The sequence below is a fragment of the Nelumbo nucifera genome, chromosome 1, assembly GCF_055504915.1.
Source record: "Nelumbo nucifera cultivar China Antique chromosome 1, China Antique-T2T, whole genome shotgun sequence".
Lineage (NCBI taxonomy): Eukaryota > Viridiplantae > Streptophyta > Magnoliopsida > Proteales > Nelumbonaceae > Nelumbo > Nelumbo nucifera.
Genome location: NC_142649.1, coordinates 5,542,387 through 5,561,965, shown reverse-complemented (window position 1 = coordinate 5,561,965; position 19,579 = coordinate 5,542,387). Strand labels below are relative to the sequence as shown.

Genomic DNA, 19,579 nt, shown 5'->3' with positions numbered 1-19,579 from the left:
GTTGATGGTGAGTCTGGATATCACTTACTGATTTCCTGTCGATTTACTAAAGTCATTTGGGAATGGTGTACTTCTTTGTTTGGGTGCAGGTGGACCCCCCCTTCGAATGTGCAAAGCTTATTCAATTCTATGCCGAATTGGCCAATAAAAAGGGCCAAGATTATGTGGAGGAGTATGAGGGCAGCAGTCTGTTGGACTGTTTGGAAAAAGAGAAATTCACGGATCTTCTCAGATAAGGAGAGAAGTTTGGAAGTAATATTAGAGGTCATCCATATTAGGGTTATAGACTGGCTGAAAAACTTGGCTTTGTTTGCAAAATTCTCAGTTGATGAGTTGCAAAGAAAATGGAAGGAGATAGCAGAACTTGCTCCAGTAAAGAAGGCCTCAAACTCTTGTTGGCTCCCTCCACCTCATGGCTTTACTAAACTGAACTTTGATGGCAGCAGCATGGGTAATCCAGGGCCATCCGGAATAGGGGGAGTAATAAGAGATGAACAGAGGAATCTGTTAGCTATGTTTTCTGGACCAATTGAGGTGGGAGATTCCTTGAGGGCTGAGATACTTGCAGCTATTGAAGGGGTACAAAGGATCAAGGATATGCAAATTAACAAGTTGATCATAGAAGGAGATTCTGAAGTGGTGGTAAACTGGCTAAAAGGGGATTACTCTAGACTAATTACAACAATGAAAAGAGGAAATTTAAATGTCTAAGGACATGGAAATTCAATACAAATGGGTAAAAAGAAGTGTGAATTCATTGGCAGATGGTCTAGCTAGACAAGGGGTGAACAAAAGTTCTATATTTTGGGCTGTATTGTAATCGTGTTTTTGGTGTTCAATGGTTGTTCTCGGGAGCTAAGATTGTTTAGCTCCCTTGCTCTGTAACTTTTCTTAATATTTATACAATTCATAGTTATTGATAAAAAAATGATATTTGCTTGGAGGTGAAAGCCCTTCAACCGACAACTATGATTGCCACTATGGGCATGGCTAGGTTACCTTATGAGCAACTCACCTATCCCATGGACCCATCCTCAAAATACCCCCCGGCTCGAAGTCCTCCCCAATAAGTTGGTAGGAGAAGAGGCCAAGTTCACAACTGAAAGTAGGGGTATTCACAGGTCAAGTTGGGCCGGTTTAAGACATTTTGGTCAACCAACCTGACCTGGTCGGGTTACTAAGGCAGCAAACCGAAATCGACTGACTGTCCAGGAAGCAAAACTGACCCAAACATGAAGGGTCGGTTTAATCGGTCACTTTATCCAGTCTAATCTATATCTAAATATTTGTTTATATTTTTTTTTATGAATGATAATAAATTTATCAACTCAGAAGCAAATTTAGAGTTAGTTCATACAACATCCCAACAAGAGGCGCAAGCTGCAGCCCCTCCTTGAACCTTACAAGTAAACTAGGAAAGAAAAGCAAGAATCACAACTGAGCCCAAAATAATTCTTCCCTATTTACCCCTTGCTTAGCTAACACATCTGACAAAGTATTTGTTGATCTCCCCACCCACTGTACAGTGACCAACATATTCCTTGTCAACCAACTAAATTTCTTCATTTCATTCTTGTAACGCCACATAGCCTCTTCAGGATTTTTCAACCAACCCACCACCACTTTGGAATCCCCCTCGATTATTAGGTGTTGTACCCCCAGCTGGTTTGCAAATTGCACCCCTTGTACAGTAGCTAAAAGATCTGCCCTGATGGATCTGTTTATATTTTAGTTTATTTCTTTTCAGTTTTTATGCAAAACCGAAATATCTATTTTTAATTGTTTTAAATATAAAATATATATTTAAATAGATTAGTTTTTTTATACAAAACTGAAATTTTTTGTACAAATATATATTTAAATTTATACAAAACTGAATTAAGTATTGTACCAATGTATAATATTTGTATTGGTTTAATTTTTTTATTTTTTATCATAAATAACCAGATTTTTTTTCAAAGCTTAAACAAAACAAAAAATAAAATATATCAACTTTTAACATGCATTAAAATTTAAAAATATTAAATAAAAAAACAAAATACTAACCTGTGAATGTGATGCTTGAGTCTTGAGAAGTTGAGACTTGAGAGAATGAGAGTTGAGAAGAGGGGAGGAAAACAATTGCACTTGTAGTTGTAATGTTGGTGGATGAAACTTGAAAGAAACCTTGAGAGTGCTTGATGCGGACCAGGCAAGGATGAAGATGAATTGATGAAGATTGGAATTTGGAAGAGCCAAAGAGAAATCAAGACTCAAAACTCTAGGACTCCTATTTGCCTATTTGGTGTAAAGAATGCCTTAGAGAGTAGAACCTCTCTTTGACTCTTTCCAAAATTTCTAAACTCCAACGTGTCCACTCTCCAAGGCTCCATTGAGTGCAATTTTCTAAGTTTGACAAATCTAAAGGTGTAGGGATCTTGCTTGCAATGCTTGCTAATCCCAAAAAAAGTTTTTGAAAGTGACTCAAATCATGTCTTTTCCCCCCATATTCGATGTTTCCTATTTGGTGTAAAGTTTACAATTCAAAAAAGAATAACAATCCCAAAGATAAAACTAATTCCCATTCAGCTAATGTTTTATTGTTATTTTATGTTAAAGATAAGTAGCTAACTAAAAAGCAAAAACTAAGATAGAGAATTAGGGGATTAGTAGATTAGGGAAAGACTAGAAAGTTAGAATAGCTTGGTTCGGTTTTGGTTTTTACACACGAAAACCAAAACCGAACCGAACTAGGTTTATTTACCTATACAAACCGAAACTGATCGGTGGGGTTGAAAAACCAACCAAGGGCCGATTTGGTTGGTTTGAAATCAAATATACACCCCTAACTGAAAGGCCCACAACTCAAATGACTTTTCTTGGGTCGAGATGCAAGCCTAACATGAGAAAGGACTGTGCTACACTAATGATGACAAACCTGGGTTGGGTCATAAGTGTAAGACCCGAGTCACAAATTTGGGTCAGAGCACCTAGAATTGGAGAGAATTGTAGATGGGCCAAGTTTATATAATCCGAGATTTCTCTTGAAGCCCTCATGGGCCTTCACTCCTTATAGTCCATGAGGGTGGAAGGAACAATTCTAGGCCATCTAGTATCCATCCTAATCAAAGTTGCACCACTTTGAATTTCATCACTAAGTTTTTGGCCACCAGCTAGGTATGGCGATTCATCACACCCCTTCCTATTCAGCTCACGTAGTTAATGGCCATTGGATTTCCAATGATGGGATATGTAAGAATAAGGGCCTCGTAATAGAAGGCCATAATTTACTGATGGACATCCACTCAAGTTCAGTAGACTTGAAAGTCTTGGGCGTAAGATGGTTACACCAATTGGGCCTTATCATTCAGGATTGGACCCAGAGATGACTATGGGTTTTACCAAGGATGGCTCACCATGTCATTTATAGGGGCAAGAACCCAAATCACCTAAGCCTAAAAGCCTCTAGACCATCATGCATATTTCAAGTGCATCAAGACAGCCTATACTTGTACATTTAGGCTTTGAACACATAAGCCTGGCCCTAGCTACCTTTGAAATCAGCCCAACAAAACCTCGAAACAAAAGCAGGCCTTGAAGTTGTTATTGGACAAATATGAGGATGTTATTCGAGAGCCCACTCAGTTACCCCCTAAACAAGCTCAAGACCATTGAATACCCTTACTACCTGGCTCGTTACCAACCAATGTCCGATCCTATTGGTATCCATATTTTCAGAAGTTGGAGATTTAGAAAATAGTGGGTGACTTGCCGAGTAAAGGACTAATTCAAGCCAGCACAAACCCTTTATCCCCCCCAGCCCTTCTAGTCAAAGGACGGATCATGGCAGTTTTGTCGATTATGGAGACCTGAATTAGATTGCTATAGACAGCTACCATGTTCCCCTCACAAATGAGCTTATGAATGAGTTACAGAAGGCTACCTTTTTCTCAAAAATGGACCTAAGGTTGGGATACTATTAGGTCAGTGTACATCATGAAGATGCCTCTAAGACAGTGTTTAGAGAATCATCTTAGGCAATTTATTCAATGCACCATCCACGACAATTTATTCTCGTGCTTTTTTATGGCATGCTTGTCTATAGCTATGACTGCCCACCCACTTACGACATTTGGAGATAGCCTTAGAATTGTTAAGGAAGCATAAACTCGTTGTCAAGCTTTCTAAGTATGCCTTTGGGACACAGATACATTACCTTGGGCACATTGTCCTTGCGAGTAAGGTGATGGCAGACCTGGAGAAGACTATGGTTATGAGATATTGGCCCAGGCCCAACTCAATTAAGGTCTTCCGTGGTTTCCTCGGTCTAACCAATAATTATCGATGATTTATCAAGGAGCCATGAGGTGTTGGCTGCTCCTCCCACTCAACTTCTTCGCAAGGACTCTTTTGTTTGGACTAAGGAAGCCCAAAGGGCTTTTGACAACCTCAAGGCCCCAACCTCAACCCCACCAATTCTGACTCTATAGGATTTTACCAAACTTTTGTGCTTGAATGTGATGCCTTTGTATTAGGGTTGGGAGCAGTTCTAATGCAAAATAACTAGCCACTTGCCTTCCTTAGCAAGGCCTTGTCAGCCCAAGCCTAGGCCTAGTTAACATATGCCCAAGAGTTAATGGCCATCGTATTTGCAGCCTGAAAATGGTGTGCCTATCTTTTAGGTTGACAATTCGTGACTAGAACGGATTAACGAAGCTTGAAATATCCCAAGTCCACTCAACAAAACAGCTGATGCTCTATCAATGTTAAAAGAGTTGGCCCAATTTGACCACATTCAACCAAATTGCGACAAGACCCATCTACAGTGCCCGGATATTCTCTCATTGATCCAAACCTATTTGACAAGGGTCGGTTTGTGGTAGCTCCAAGTTTGGCCCATCTCCCCAATCTACTTAAATTGTTCCATGACTCAACTGTGGGTGGTCACTTGGGGATCCTATGCACTCTTAAACGCATAGCGAGCCACTGCTATTGGCCACATATGCATAAGGATGTGCAACAATATGTGGTTGAGTGCAGTGTATGCCAGCAAGAGAAGTACATCTCACAAGCCCCTTCAGGACTTCTTCAGCCCTTGCCCATTACCCAACATGTATGGGAAGACATTTCCATTGATTTTGTCATGGGCCTACCCAAATCCAAGGGTAAATCAGTAATAATGGTGATGGTCAACAGATTGACTAAGTATGAGCATTTCAGCCCTACCACAGTTTTTTTTCTAATAGTTGTGGCCACGCTCCATGGTACACCACACTCCATTGTTTTGAATCGAGATCCTTGGCCAATTTTGGAAAGAATACTTCAGGTTACAAGGAACACACTGAATAGGTCTACCAACTACCATCCCCAATCCGATAGGCAAACCAAAGTTCTCAATCGGTGCCTGGAGACGTACCTAAGTTGTTTTGCAAGTGAGCAGCCTCGGTAGTGGGCCCAACTACCCTAAGCCAAATATTGGTGTAATACCCCTTCCACTCAATGGTTGGGCAACCACATTCAAGGCAGTTTATGGTAGAGGTCCCCCCCCCACTTCTTCCTTATGAGAAAGGGTCCACAATGGTGGCCTCGGTGGATGTCCAGTTATTGGCCCGTGATGAAGTACTACGGTCACTCAAGGATAAACTGTCAAAGGCCCAACAAAGGATGAAGGCCCACTATGGTTCACACTAGGGCTTGGCACAACCATCCCCCCGATACTTGGCCCATTTAAGGTGCAAGAGAAAGTTGGCAAGGTGGCCTACAAGTTGGGACCTTCCAGCAACCTCTTGGCTACACCTGGTTTTTCATGTCTCTCTCTTTAAGAAGGTTGTTGGGCCAATACTACCATAGAATCAAGGAATAGAACCTTTTAGAGTTTGGGAGACTAGAGGAAAGGAAGCAATCTGTGATTACACAAATTGAAGTCCTGGATATCAAAGAAGAGAAGGGATACCTTACAGAAGAGGATAAGGAACAAAGATGGAAATTGCACAAACAGATAGAACACTATCTGCTCAAGGAGGAAATAAGTTGGAGGCAAAAATCAAGATGTAAGTGGCTGAAAGAGGGGGATAGAAATACTAAGTTTTTTCATGTTGTGGCAAATGGAAGGAGAAGGAATTTCATCTCAAGTCCGGAGATTGAAGGGGTAATAGTTTCCATTCAAAGAGAGATTGTTGGGGCTTTTGCGGATCATTTTAGGTCTATATATAGAAGACCCCTGAATAATAGCATGTGGTTGGAGGGGTTGGAGTGGCCAAATTTGAAGTTAGAGGATAGGGAGTGGCTAGAGAAGAAATTTGACTTGAAAGAGAAAAAGGAGGCAGTCTTCTCTATGGATAGATCAAAGGCACCAGGGCTGGATGGTTTCACAATGGCTTTCTATCAAGATTGTTGGGAAGTACTAAAAGATGATCTAATGAGGGTATTTGATGAATTCCATAATAGAGGAGTGATTAACCCTGGGTTGAATTCCACGTTCATTGTCTTGGTGCCCAAGAAAAGAGATGCAAACCATCTGAAGGACTACAAACCAATTAGTTTAGTTAATAGCCTTTATAAGATTATCACTAAGGTGTTGTCCATCAGGATTAGGAAAGTGCTCCTAGCAATTATAGCCAATAACCAAGGCGCCTTTCTGAAGGGGAGGCACATAACTGACCAAAATACTTATAGCTAATGAGTTTGGAAGATTTCAAGAGATCCAATAAAAAGGGGATGGTCTGCAAATTGGATTTAGAAAACGCTTATGACTTGGTTGATTGGTCTTTCCTGTTGAAGGTGAAGATCAATTTTGGGTTTGGAGACAATTGGTGTAAGTGGGTGATGGGTTGCTTTAGGACTTGTCACTACTCTATATTGGTGAATAAGACAATGGTGGATTTCTTTCCAGCTTTGAGAGGGATTAGACAAGGACATCTCTCATTTCTTATTCACTTTGGTTGCAGAGGTGTTGGGGCGACTAATTTCTAGAGTAGATTCCAAGGAGTTAATAAGGGGGTGGAGAGTTGGAAGGGAGAATATACTACTCACACACTTGCAGTTTGCAAATGATACAATCTTGTTTTGTGAAGGAGGGGATCCCAATAGGATTAGGAAGTTGAAGCTCACTATATAACTCTTTGAACAAATGTCAAACCTTAAAGTGAACTTTGAGAAAAGTTGTATAGTAGGAGTTAATTTGGGGGAGGTGGAGATATCCAAATGTGCAAACATTTTGGAGTGCGCAGTCTAATTGGCCCTTAAACTACCTTGGTTTGCCATTGAGAGATAATCCTCAGAAAGGAGAGTTTTGGATCTAGTTGTGGAGAGGTTTGAGAAGAGGCTTGCAACATGGACGAAAAATTATCTATCTCTAGGAGGGAGAATCACACCTAATTAGGTTTACATTGGCTAACCTTCCGATTTATTTTTTGTTAGTCTTTAAGGTCCTGGCTGGGGTGGCTAGTAGGTTGGAAAAATTAATGAGAGACTTCCTTTGGGAGTCGGAGGAGGAAAAGAAGGACCCTAGGGTTAGGTGGGAGGTGGTGTGTAGAAGCAAGAAGGAGGTTTGGGTATTGGGAACATAAGGAATAGGAACTTGGCACTACTAGGGAAATGGCTGTGGAGATTCTCATTGGAGAAAGAAAAGTTTTGGGTTAAGATAGTGGGTAGCATTCATGGGATTGCAGACAATGGATGGGACTCTAGGATTCTGACAAGGACTACAACAGCATCGCCTTGGAAAACTATTCAATCTATTTTGACTTTGTTCTCTCCCTGGATCAGGAATGACTTGCACTCAAGCAATCTCACTAAATTTTGGGAACATGTTTGGGTTGGAAATTCTCCCTTAAAATACCAATTTCCATCTCTTTTTGCTATGACTACCCTTGAAAATGCACCGGTTTCTACCTTCCAACTCAACTTCTGGGTTTGGTTGGAACTTGGGTTTGAGAAGAGACATAAGGGACTCAGAGTTAGATTGTACCTTATCGTTACTATCCATCCTTGATGGGGTTTTCCTAGATCCAACAAAGGCAAACAGTAGAATTTGGACACACACTCCCTCGGGTTCCTTCACTTGTGCCTCATTCTTTAAAGTCCTATTACAACCATCTTCTGTTGGATTGTCCTTTCCTGTTAAAGAGGTGTGGTGTCAACCTATACCTCCAAAGGTTGGGAGTTTCTGTTGGGATGCCTTTTTGAAAAGAGTTAATACAAGAGATTTGCTTCAAAGGAAAAGACCCAATAGTTGTTTGTCTCCTCACTAGCGTGTCCTCTGTAAATCCAATGGTGAGTCAGGATACTGCTTACTAATTTCTTGTCAGTTTGCTAAATTCATTTGGTAATGGTTTACTTCTCTGTTTGGGTGCAGGTGGACACCCCCATTGGATGTGCAAAGCTTATTCACTTCCACTCCTAACTGGTTCACAAAAGGGGTAAGACTATGTGGCGATGTGTTAGGGCTGCAGTTTGTTGGACTATCTAGGAAGAGAGAAACCCACAGATCTTTTCAGAAAAGGAGAGAAGTTTGGAAGCAATAGTGAAGGGTACTCATATTAGGGTGATATATTGGCTGAAAACCTTGGACTTGTTTGCAGATTTTTCTGTAGATGAGTTGCTAAGAAAGTGGAAGGAGATTGCATAATCAGTTTCAGGCTACTTTCAGCTATGAAAGCTTCAAATTCTTGTTGGACCCCTCCATCGCAAGGTTTTACTAAACTGAACTTCGATGGCAGCAATATAGGCAATCCAGGGCCCTCCGAAATAGGAGGAGTTATAAGAGATGAAAAAGGGAATCTGCTAGCCATGTATTCTGGTCCAATTGGGGTGGGAAATTCCTTGAGGGCTGAGATACCAGCGGCTCTTGAAGGGGTACAAAGGGCTAAAGACATGAATATCAAGAAATTGATCATAGAAGGAGATTCTAAAATTGTGGTGAACTGGCTAAAAGAGGACAACTCTAGGCTTTGGAAGTACAACAATGAAAAGAGAAGATTTAAGTGGCTGACTAAGGAACTTGAAATTCAATGTACATGGGTAATGAGAAGGCAAATTTATTTGCAAATAGATGGTCTAGCTAGGCAAGGGGTGAACAAAAACTCTATGTTTTGGCTGTGTTGTAATTGCTTTTTAATTTGGGTGTACCTTGGTTGTTTCTGGGAGTTAAGATTGTTTAGCTCTCTTGCTTTGTAACTTTTTATTCCATTAATAAAATTCACTGTTATCGATCCAAAAAACAACACTACCATACCACAGACACTCCCTAGGTTTATTGAAGATATGGACTTGGACACAAAGCCCATAAGCATTGTGGACTATCAATGGATTCATAGGGGCAATCAAGTCATACTGGAGGCAAGATCCATCTCAAGTGGGGAGGATCTATTGGGAGTAGCTTGACCCATGCAAACCTTCAATCGAACGAAGAGGACCACTAGCGCCACATTAGCAAATCCCCTTCAGTCGAATAAAGAGGACCACTACCAATGCGTCTCAAGTTCAAAGCACGGAGAGGGCTACCTAGAGCAGAGTGAAAGCTACCTCAAAAAGGACTACTTGGAGTAGAGTGAAAGTCACTAGAAGGAAAGGGCTACCTACCACTAGAGTGTGAACCGTCATGCAAAGGACTACTTGCTACTGGAGTGAGAGATGCCTAGAGTGAAGTCACTAGATGTCAATTGCGGAAATGTGGTGGTATGATACAGTCCTAAATGTTAAAGTGTTTAGCCTAACGCGTTCCATCAATATTAAGGCTTTTGGTGTATTGATCAAGCACAACAATATGGATCTTACTCTTTTATTTTTTGAAAAGATAAAAATGTCATTTAGTAATAAAAGAAGTAGAAAAATGAGATAATATACGTAAATATATATAACCCAGCCTCTCAAGAAAACCATCTCGGTAAAGTGTCGTTGTTATACAAATTAGCCCTCCCAAACCCAAAATTTACAAGCCCAACAACTATAGAATTGTTGGAATCCATTATTTTTTACCTGAAGCATCACTAATAAATTCTCATTTCATTTAGGAAGTTAGTAATCTCCATTTCCATTGATTGCATCCAACAACCATATTCCATCTTATTTCATCGGTCCTTTTATAGCCAAAGAGAATAATTGAGTTGCACTCATTTTGCTACATGGACTCTCATAAGTGGATGAAGTGTCCATGTTAGATACATCATGTTTTGACACTCTAATCGATTCCTAGTACACACTTCAACATAATATTTTCATTTATCTACTTGATTATTTGACATCAATGAATAGTGAGTATATACAATGAGTCCTTGTGTCTTGTGTGTACTTTTCTATAGAGATGTATTCACAATGATTTAAAAGGCATGCCTAGGCACACAAGTGAGGCATGCATTTTTGGGTTTGAACCTCACCTAGGTCTAAGGCGTAGCACTTTCAAAAGGTTTGTGCCTGGTGTGCCTTGCGCTTCAGCCCAGGCACGCACCTTTTGAAAATGTGTGCATTCATTTATCCTAATAAAAGATATTTCTAAAAAAGAAAGGCAAGGAACCCTCAAATCATCAGCTCCATCTCTAGTCTTCTTCATTGGCTCAAAAGAAAGGCAAGGAAGCCTCGAATTCATAGCAACCTCTTGAGACAAAAACCCAACTTCAACCACCCTTGGCTGACCACTAAAAGGTCCCACGGAACTTACCATTAGCTTACAAGAATCTAAAGATTGAACAAAGAAAAACTCATTGAGGTTTGTATCCTTCAATTTCTCTTTCAATTGGTAAGAGCTCACGTACGTGGAAATCACCCAAATCCACTCTGAACCCCTTCTCTTTCGACCAACAAATGGACCATTTCTTCTCCTCAATATCTCTATTTTCTTAAATCAGCAAAGGACTTGGCCCCCAAACCTCTTCTAAAAGAACTTCTTTCCTCAACTACTTGAAGGCTGCCTTGGTACTCATAATTCCTCCTTAAGAGAGTGGTCCCCAGTCCCCACTCAGCCTTCTAGGCCCTTTGAAAAAAGGAGAAAAATGTCCACCTCCCTCTCCCATTAAACTCTTCAGCCTCTCCCCTCTCCTCAAAATCTTAACCATATGACCACCATCAAATAAAATTATCTCATCTCCTTTCAAAATTACCTTCTTGCCCCCATTGATCTTCCAATTCCATTGTCTTCAAACTTTGGATGACCCTTCGCCTTCCCATCAAACAACTCACCGCAAGAGAGGGCCCCATCCGTTTAAGCCTTCATTTCTCTTTTCGAAAGTCCAAGCAGCACACGGAAGCAATGGAGATCTTTGCTGCCCTCGAAAACGCCTAGTCTTCCCCTTCTATAAACAAGCATAAGTCGTAAGTTTCCCCTGTCAAAAGTAACGCCAAGGAGATTGGAATTTCGTCTACTTCTTCCATTTCCACTACGATTCTTGCAAAATCAATCTTCTTCCAACTTCAATTTGTATTATCAAAGCTTAGAAACTTTTCACACCTATCTTCGATCTTTTTGAATGACGATGAACCCTAAGCATGCAAGGGAATACCCACCACACCTATCCACACCACTCTTTTCTCCTTCCATTAAAAATCACACCTACCGTTTGGAACCACTAACCTAATCTCAAATCAAACTCCATTTTCTACCTTTCTGAATCCAACACCCATTATGCATCATCCCTAGTCTGAAACATAAACAAAAGAAGACCCTACCAAATCTCTGACACCCACAACTCTTTCTTCACCCCATTCAAGCTTTGCCCATGCTTCAATCGACTCCTTCAATTCGCATCCAGAAAACCTACGAATGAGACAAGCATTCAAGAGTTGTTTCAACCTCTCGTTCAAATCCTCTACTTGCTTCGCCTCAATCTGAAGCCTTAACCTCTCGAACCTCTCAGCACTCATCTCCAATGGGAAGCAATGTGGCCTTTTTTTGCACTTATGGCATTATACATTTGAATAATAGTTTTCTCATGTGGTAGTAACAACAAATACAGTCTTGACCTCTCATTTTCTTTCTAGAGTAGCCTTAGTGATTTCAGTCTCTTCCTGAAGTAGTTCTCCAAGAACTGGATTCATACAGAAGTGTCACCCCATTTATAATGCTAGCTAACTTTCACCGGTTCATATTCAGTTTGCAATTTCATAAGAAAATGCATAACCTTTCTGTAATTGTTTACTTTTTTATGAATAGCTTTACTTTACTAAAAAAAGTAAAATATTAGTAGTATTTACAATGAAAACCCCTCTGTCAAGGCTGGTGAAGCCCTTCTCCCCACCCTTTTTTCCTACTCCCTAGCCTGATATCAACACAAATTCCCAAAAACATCAACTCCCTACCATCACCCTGCCATGCCAATACATCAGACATGTTGTTGGCTGATTTATGCAACCATTTATAGGCTATAACTCTATCCCTCCCCAGTTCCTCTTTCATCATGTTTCGATACTCCAAAGGAAACTGTCATTTGCACCCCAACCAGCGCACAATATCCTTGAGTTACCTTTCTATCATTGTTGATTTTCCAAAACTTCTCATTGAAGGAAAATCATCCATATAGTACATTATCTCCGATTACGTCCAAATAGAAATAAAACCAGCATAATACTCAGTAATTTTCCGTTCTCTTTGCAAATAATGAAGGTATCATGCTCTATTTGAAATGGTATATACTCCAACCTTTGAGTCACCTTCTACAACATACTCCAACATTTCGAGCTATATCTTTTTTTTTTATCAGCAACATAAACATTGATTCATTAAATTAAATTGGAGATATACGACAAGAAGTTGTGGGCAGAAACAACAAGGCCAAGAAGAAGACCATTCCAATATTTACAAATAAGCCTAGAACATGGATTGTCTCTGAATTACTTGTTTAGCTAAACCATCAGCCATACTGTTTGCAGATCTCCTAATTTAATTTATCTGGATCAGCATTTCTTTAGATAGCTGTTTGAAGTGCCTAAACTCATTCCTTAGCTGCCATATTACCCCTTCCCCCTTTTTCAGACAACCCATAACTATTTTCGAGTCACCTTCAATGATCAGCCTATCAATGCCCATTTCTTTACCTTTCTCTACTCCATAAACAGCTGCCATCAGTTCTGATCTCACCACATCTCCATGCTGAACAGGACCTTAGTACATGGCTAGAATGTTTCCATCTTCTTCCCTGATTACCCCACCAATACCCAATGGGCCAGGATTGCCCATGCAGCTACCATCAAAGTTCAATTTCTTCCACCCAGCACATGGAGGTGACCAGGCCTCATGTACCTTTTGTCTTTTGGAGGAAGAGTCAGCAATTAGTCCCTACAAGCTCAAAAAAAAATCTTCAACCTTAAAGTCAATAAAGAGATTTATAGTTTTCACCCAATGTGCCACCCTTAAGGCTATAACCTCTATCACAGCTTCCTTGCCCCTTTCTTTGTCTTCAAAGATTCTTAAGTTCCTTTCTTCCCAAATTGTCCAAACCACTGCTGCTCTGATGCATCACATTTCAAGCTACATCTTTTTGTTGGTACGCCCACTCCATGTAATCCCACATTGCTTTTAAAGATTGAAAGACATGAAGTTGATATACCACGGTTGTGTCCATAGAGCCCAACAGCCAAGAGACAAATTTAGCATTATCCACTTCCCACTGCACAAGATCTTCAGCGAACTTATCATCTGGTTTCAGTTTGGAACCTCCACACACTATAGTTGGTTCCATCAAAATGTGCAGATATGAAATCTGACTTAACTGATGCCATCATGGTGAGAATAATCAAAACACACTAGATATCAAGCAGAATGAAAATCCAAGAAAAAACAATAGTGAGCACTGAAAAATAGAGTGATAGATGGTCCTCTGTCAGACCCCATAAGATCTAGGGGAACCAACCAGAAAGGCTTCAAGAAACCAAAAAAAGAAGACCAGGAATCTAAGATTTCGTGACCAGACTTTAAATAGACAAGAAGAAAGGAGAAATACCATATCTGCACCTCAGTTTTTCCAGATTTCAGCCAAGGCAAACAATGAGAATTTCACCTCTCAGATGGTCCAGAAACTTGCAGAAAAATGAGCATTTAGATTCTTAAAATACCTCGGATTGAACTATTAGAAGATTCCTCAAGTCCCCTTGAGCTTGTAGAGTTAAGTTGAAGAGAATTCCATAAATCTCTAGACAAAGAATCCCTTCCAATCAACCTACGATCTTCAGCATTGAGAGATAAATTGGCACCCCATTCTGATGCCATGATAGTGGAGGAGATCAGAACTCCCAAGGGTTTTTCCATGCCGTTCATAAGAGAGCAAAAAGACACATAGATTATAGAGTGTATCAAATGAATCTTAGCCCTTAAAGAATATCTTTTAGCAAGAGGGAAACAAGTACTTACAATTGCAAAGCTACCCCTGGGCAATACAAATAGAAAAGAGTGCAACAAACCTATAGTAACACAATAGGACGGAAACTAAAAAACAGAATTAAATCAATCCCTCTGTCTACAAGCAACTGCTATCTAGCTCATGCATTGCCTATTACAAACAATCAATGGGAGGTGACACCCATTTTCTGATTTCTGAACACTCTTTGTTTGGATAGTGCATCAGACAAACCCCATTTTCTGATCTCTAAACCCATGTGAAAGTTGCACCTATTTCCCTTTCCAACTGTCCAGCATTATTTATAACATGTCTATTGCCAGGAAGCTAAACTATTACCCTTGAACCAGCCCCACAACAACGATGGGAGCCCCCTTCCACCACTACATTTCTGTAGTTAAGATACTAGGTTTCGGTCCCTGCAACACTGCCACCAGCCTGCCTCTCATTCATTCGCATTGACCTATTGGTAGATTTTTCTCCTTCCATCCTGCATTACCTCATATCTTATCAAATTAATTGATAGCATCAAACTTATTCAAATCGACCCTAGCCAAACTCATTAAATGAATTTTTCAAACTCTAAGCAGTTAACCTGAGTACCAGATCTCTTGCTCAGTGGACAGTGTTTTAATTATTTGATAGCGATCATTGACGATTTTGCCATTTTTTTGATAAATGAAGATGATTTTATTAATGAACAGATCAAGAGGTTAAAACATTACAGGCTACTCATGGAGAGGCATAAGCTGTTAACTCTCCTAACAAAGTATTACATCAAACTAAAACAAAAAATTACAGGGCTGCCCAAAATAATTGTTCCCTTGGAGACCCTTGCTTAGCTAACCCATCCGCTAAGGTATTTGCTGTTCTGCCCACCCAAAGTGAGGTAATAGTCATACTCCTTGAACACCAATTAACTTTCCTCAAAAGGTCCCTGTATCACCATATAACTGAGCTTGGATTTGCCAACCATCTCACAACAACTTTGGAGCCTCCTTCAATTACCAGATTATGAACTTCTAGTTGGTCTGCAATCTGAATACCTTGTACAGCTGCTAATAACTCAGCTCCGTTAGAGTCTCCTATTCCCACGGGACCTGAAAACAAGGATAAAATGCTGTCGCCATTATCTCTCAGCACCCCTCCTATCCCCAAAGGGCTTGGATTGCCTTGGCTACTACCATCAAAGTTCAACTTAACCCAACCTTCAGGAGGCACCCACGCTGCTGGTATCCTGTCATTCCTGGTATGACTGTTAGCCACAACTATCCAGTTTCTCCAAATATCGTCAAAAGAAAAGATGTGAAAGGAGTCCAGAGTTCTCAACCAGTGTATCGCCCTAGTCAAAATGCATTCCTCTACAGCCTGAATGCTTCTTTCCTTCTCTTGAAATAACCTCGCATTTCTTTCTTCCCAAATTGTCCACAAGGCTGCTGCTCTAATACATCTCCACATAGTTCTACCTTTTTTGTAGGCCACACAAAAAAGGAAGGACCAAATAGTTGACTTACTTCTATGGGCAGATTCCACCTGCACCCAAACAAAGCAAAGATCCAACCTCAAATAGCAACAAAAAAAGAATAGGATAAAGTGAGAGCAATCCTCACCACTAGCCTTGCAAAGTAGTCACCAATTACAGGACAAACACATGAAAGGCCTTCTCTTCTGCAAGCAATCCAAGGTATTGACCTTTTTATAAAACACTTCCCAATAGAAAATAATAATTTTATGTGCAACAGGTCTAGACTCTAGACAATATCTCCTTAGCCAGAAAACCCAACTATCCCAGGGAAGACCAAAGGCTCTTAAAAAAGGAGGCATAAGTGAAGGAACCTTTTGGATGAGGGGACCATAATCTCACATCCGATCTAAGAGGGTCCAAAAAAACACTGCCAAGAAGCAACAAGAGAGCTGAAACACAAATAAGTTCATGATCCCTCAATCCCCTATAAAATCCAAAGTCCTAGCTCAAGGAGGAAGGTGAGACAGGTGTTGGAAGAAAATGAGAGATAGCTTTTTCCTTGTAGAGGGAAAGGGAATAGAGGGATGGAAAACGATCCTTAAGAGTAGAGATACCCACCCAAATGTCTTCCCAAAACAAAACAGAATTACCAAAGCAGACATCATACCTGACAAAATTGAGGAATTGAGGGAGGACACTCGGAATTTCTTTCTAAGGAATTCCCAACATAGCTCAACGCAATACACCAACATCCCATCCATTTTCCAATCTGCCATGTATGCTAGCTATCACTTCATGCAACAGCCTCTTCCTTTCTATGGGCCACCTCCACAGCCATTTTCCTAAGAGAGCTTTGTTCCTTTTTTTTTTAATTTCCTGTCCTTTTGCTAACTTCATTTGGGAGTGGTTTTCCTCTCAGTTTGGCTGCAGCTGGACTCCCGTTAATTTGGATGGATTCTTTAGTTCTCATTCTTTCTGGTGCTCTAAAAGAAAAGGAAGAATCATGGGAAGGTGCACTAGAGCAGCAGTGGTCTGGACAATTTGGGAAGAAAGAAACCTAAGGATTTTTTTATGACAAGGAAAGAAGCAAAGAAACTGTGATCGAAGTGGTAACTCTAAGGGTGGCACATTGGGTGAAAACATTAAAGTATTTTGCTGACTTTAAGACAGAAGGTTTTTTCATATCCTGGGGAACAATTGCTAACACTACTTCTAGAAAACCTAAAACAAATGAGGTTTGGTCCCCTCCTACGGCTGGATGGAGGAAATTAAACTTTGATGATAGCTATATGGGAAATCCTGGCCCATTGGGTATTGGTGGGGTGATAAGGGAAGAGAATGGGAATATTTTAGCCATGTACTCAGGTCCTATTCAGCATGGTGGTGTGGTGAGATCAGAACTGATTGCAGCAGTGTATGGTGTTAAAAAGCCAAAGAAATGGAGATTAACAGGCTGATTATTGAATGGGACTCAAAGATTGTTGTAAACTGGCTAAAAAGGGGGAAGGAGTAATATGGAAGCTAAGAAATGAACTGAGGCGCTTCAAGCAGATATCCAAAGACATGTTTATACAAATTAGATGGGTTAGGAGATCAGCTAACAGTATGGCTGATGGACTAGCTAAACAAGGGATTCAAAGACAATCTATATTCTGGGCTGGTTTGTAATTAGTGGTTTTTTCTTTCGGGCCTCTCCTTCTGCCATAACTTCTTGTTATATATGCTTTTTTTATTTAATCAATTAATAAATTCTGAGTTGCTGATAAAAAAAAAGAACTAACTTTCCTAAACCAGTCCACCTTCCTCTTTACTCCTACAAACTATTTCCCAATTAATTTGATGATCCTTTTCTCCTCCCCCGGCTCCCAAAGAAAATTTCTCATTAATCTCTCCAACTTCTTAGCCTCCCTAAATTGAGGATTTTGTCATTCACAACTTCATTGCCTGACCTATAGCTACTTCTCTATCAGTTGGCATATGCCACTACTGCCTCCTGTACATGGGTTCTTCGTGTGTATTTAATGTGTAATTCACTTATCCTAGACATTAGCTAGACTCGTGTCCAGCATCAACCATCAATAGTAATTCTACAAAACAAGTCTCCAATTGACAGCCCACCAGTGAGAATTGCAGGTCAACTATGTTTCCTAGTGTCAACCCAATCAACAGATCTCAATTGACTACTAGCTTGGAATGGTCTGAGATGAGTTCTCAACTATTCCCTAATTGAAGTTACCAACAGCAGATAATGGAGGTGCCAGAGACACCTTATTTCCCTTGAATGTGTGAATCTAAACTCATAGACTATCAAAATGACAATTCTTGTTTTAGCTGATGGAATCAAGATTGCTTTACTCTCCTAAGGCCCAGGAATATAAATGTACAATAGAATTCCCCACACCTTTAAAAGGTTCAACTTCAAGAAATTTCATTCCTAAAAAATTTATATCATAGCTAAGCCCACACTGCCAAAATTTCCTTGCTTCAAATTTTAAGATTTCACATGAGGAATTTCAGCATATCATTATATCTAAACCTTTCCAAGCCCAATTGTTAACAAGAAAAATTAAATCACAAAACATGCACTTCAATCCACACATGCAGTAAGAAGGTATGCTCTTATCCTTGTAGAAATCAGATCACATGTGCAGAGACCTACGAAATGAAGCCTATAAAAATATTAAAAAAATACAAAAGAAAATACCCTACCTTTATTTTCCCATGTACCCCACCCCTAAGGAAGAACTGAAGAAACCAGAACCCCCAGATTCTATAAAATTCCACCCTTACAGATGACCACAGCGCATCCTCCATCATTCATGTCTCAATTTTGAATGAAGATAGATATTATAGTAAGGACTAAAGCAGAACCGGCTATTGCAGTTAGAAGAACCTGGTTCTACTTCAACTGCTTTGTTTGCATCTTGAAAGCACAGATTCAAAACTAAGGTAGTTAAGAAGAACTTGAAACCTTGTGGAGAGACAAGAGAATTAAAAAAACAAAACAAAAGTCTTAACTAATAGAGGTACTAGAGGTACTCTAAGTCTTAACTAGGAAGAGGTTTTTTTTCTTTTCTTGAGAAAAGGTAACTTTCATTTCAAAAGGAAAAGGGAAAGACGTAAATGAGATGTAAAAAGGAACAGGCAACAACTTCATTAATATAAACAGAAAATATGTACACAATAGGGTCCCAAGGAGAGGTAGAAGATCTACCTTTCGACAATACAACTAATTACAAGATAGCCCAATACAACTGTTCCCTAATGACCTCTTATTGGCCAACAAATCAGCCAAATTATTTGAACCCCTTGGAACCCAATGCAGTCTTTACAATCATATCCTGTATTAACCATTTAACCATCTTTAAAGCATCTCTATGAGTCCAAGCTGCTTCCATTTCGTTCCTCAGCCAGCCTATCACTATTTGAGAGTTCCCTTCCATAACCAGCCTCTCTATGTTCATCTCTTTTGCTTTTTGAACCTCTTGTAGGACGCAAGCATTTCGGCGCTTGTATAAAGGAACAGGCAACAACTTCATTAATATAAACAGAAAATATGTATACAATAGGGTCCCAAGGAGAGGTAGAAGATCTACTTTTTGACAATACAACTAATTACAAGATAAGCCCAATACAACTGTCCCCTAATGATCTCTTGTTGGCCAACAAATCAGCCAAATTATTTGAACCCCTTGGAACCCAATGTAGTCTTACAATCATATCCCTTATTAACCATTTAACCATCTCTGTAGCATATCTATGAGTCCAAGCTGCTTACATTTCATTCCTCAGCCAGCCTATCACTATTTGA

The 19,579-nt window shown here is 40.0% G+C and overlaps 1 protein-coding gene across 9 annotated transcripts in view; it reads right to left on the bottom strand.

The window, feature by feature from the left end:
* Positions 1 to 19,579, bottom strand: part of LOC104605206 (protein FAR-RED IMPAIRED RESPONSE 1-like) — a 35,672-nt gene that overhangs the window by 7,320 nt on the left and 8,773 nt on the right. For 6 of the 9 annotated variants that reach the window (XR_002023135.2, XR_002023133.2, XR_002023132.2 and 3 more), the window contains one exon: positions 14,023 to 15,836. The exons of the other annotated variants lie outside the window; for them this stretch is intronic. The gene's annotated coding sequence lies outside the window, so the exon portion shown is untranslated. The remainder of the gene's footprint in view (positions 1 to 14,022; positions 15,837 to 19,579) is intronic. 9 annotated transcript variants of the gene reach the window in all.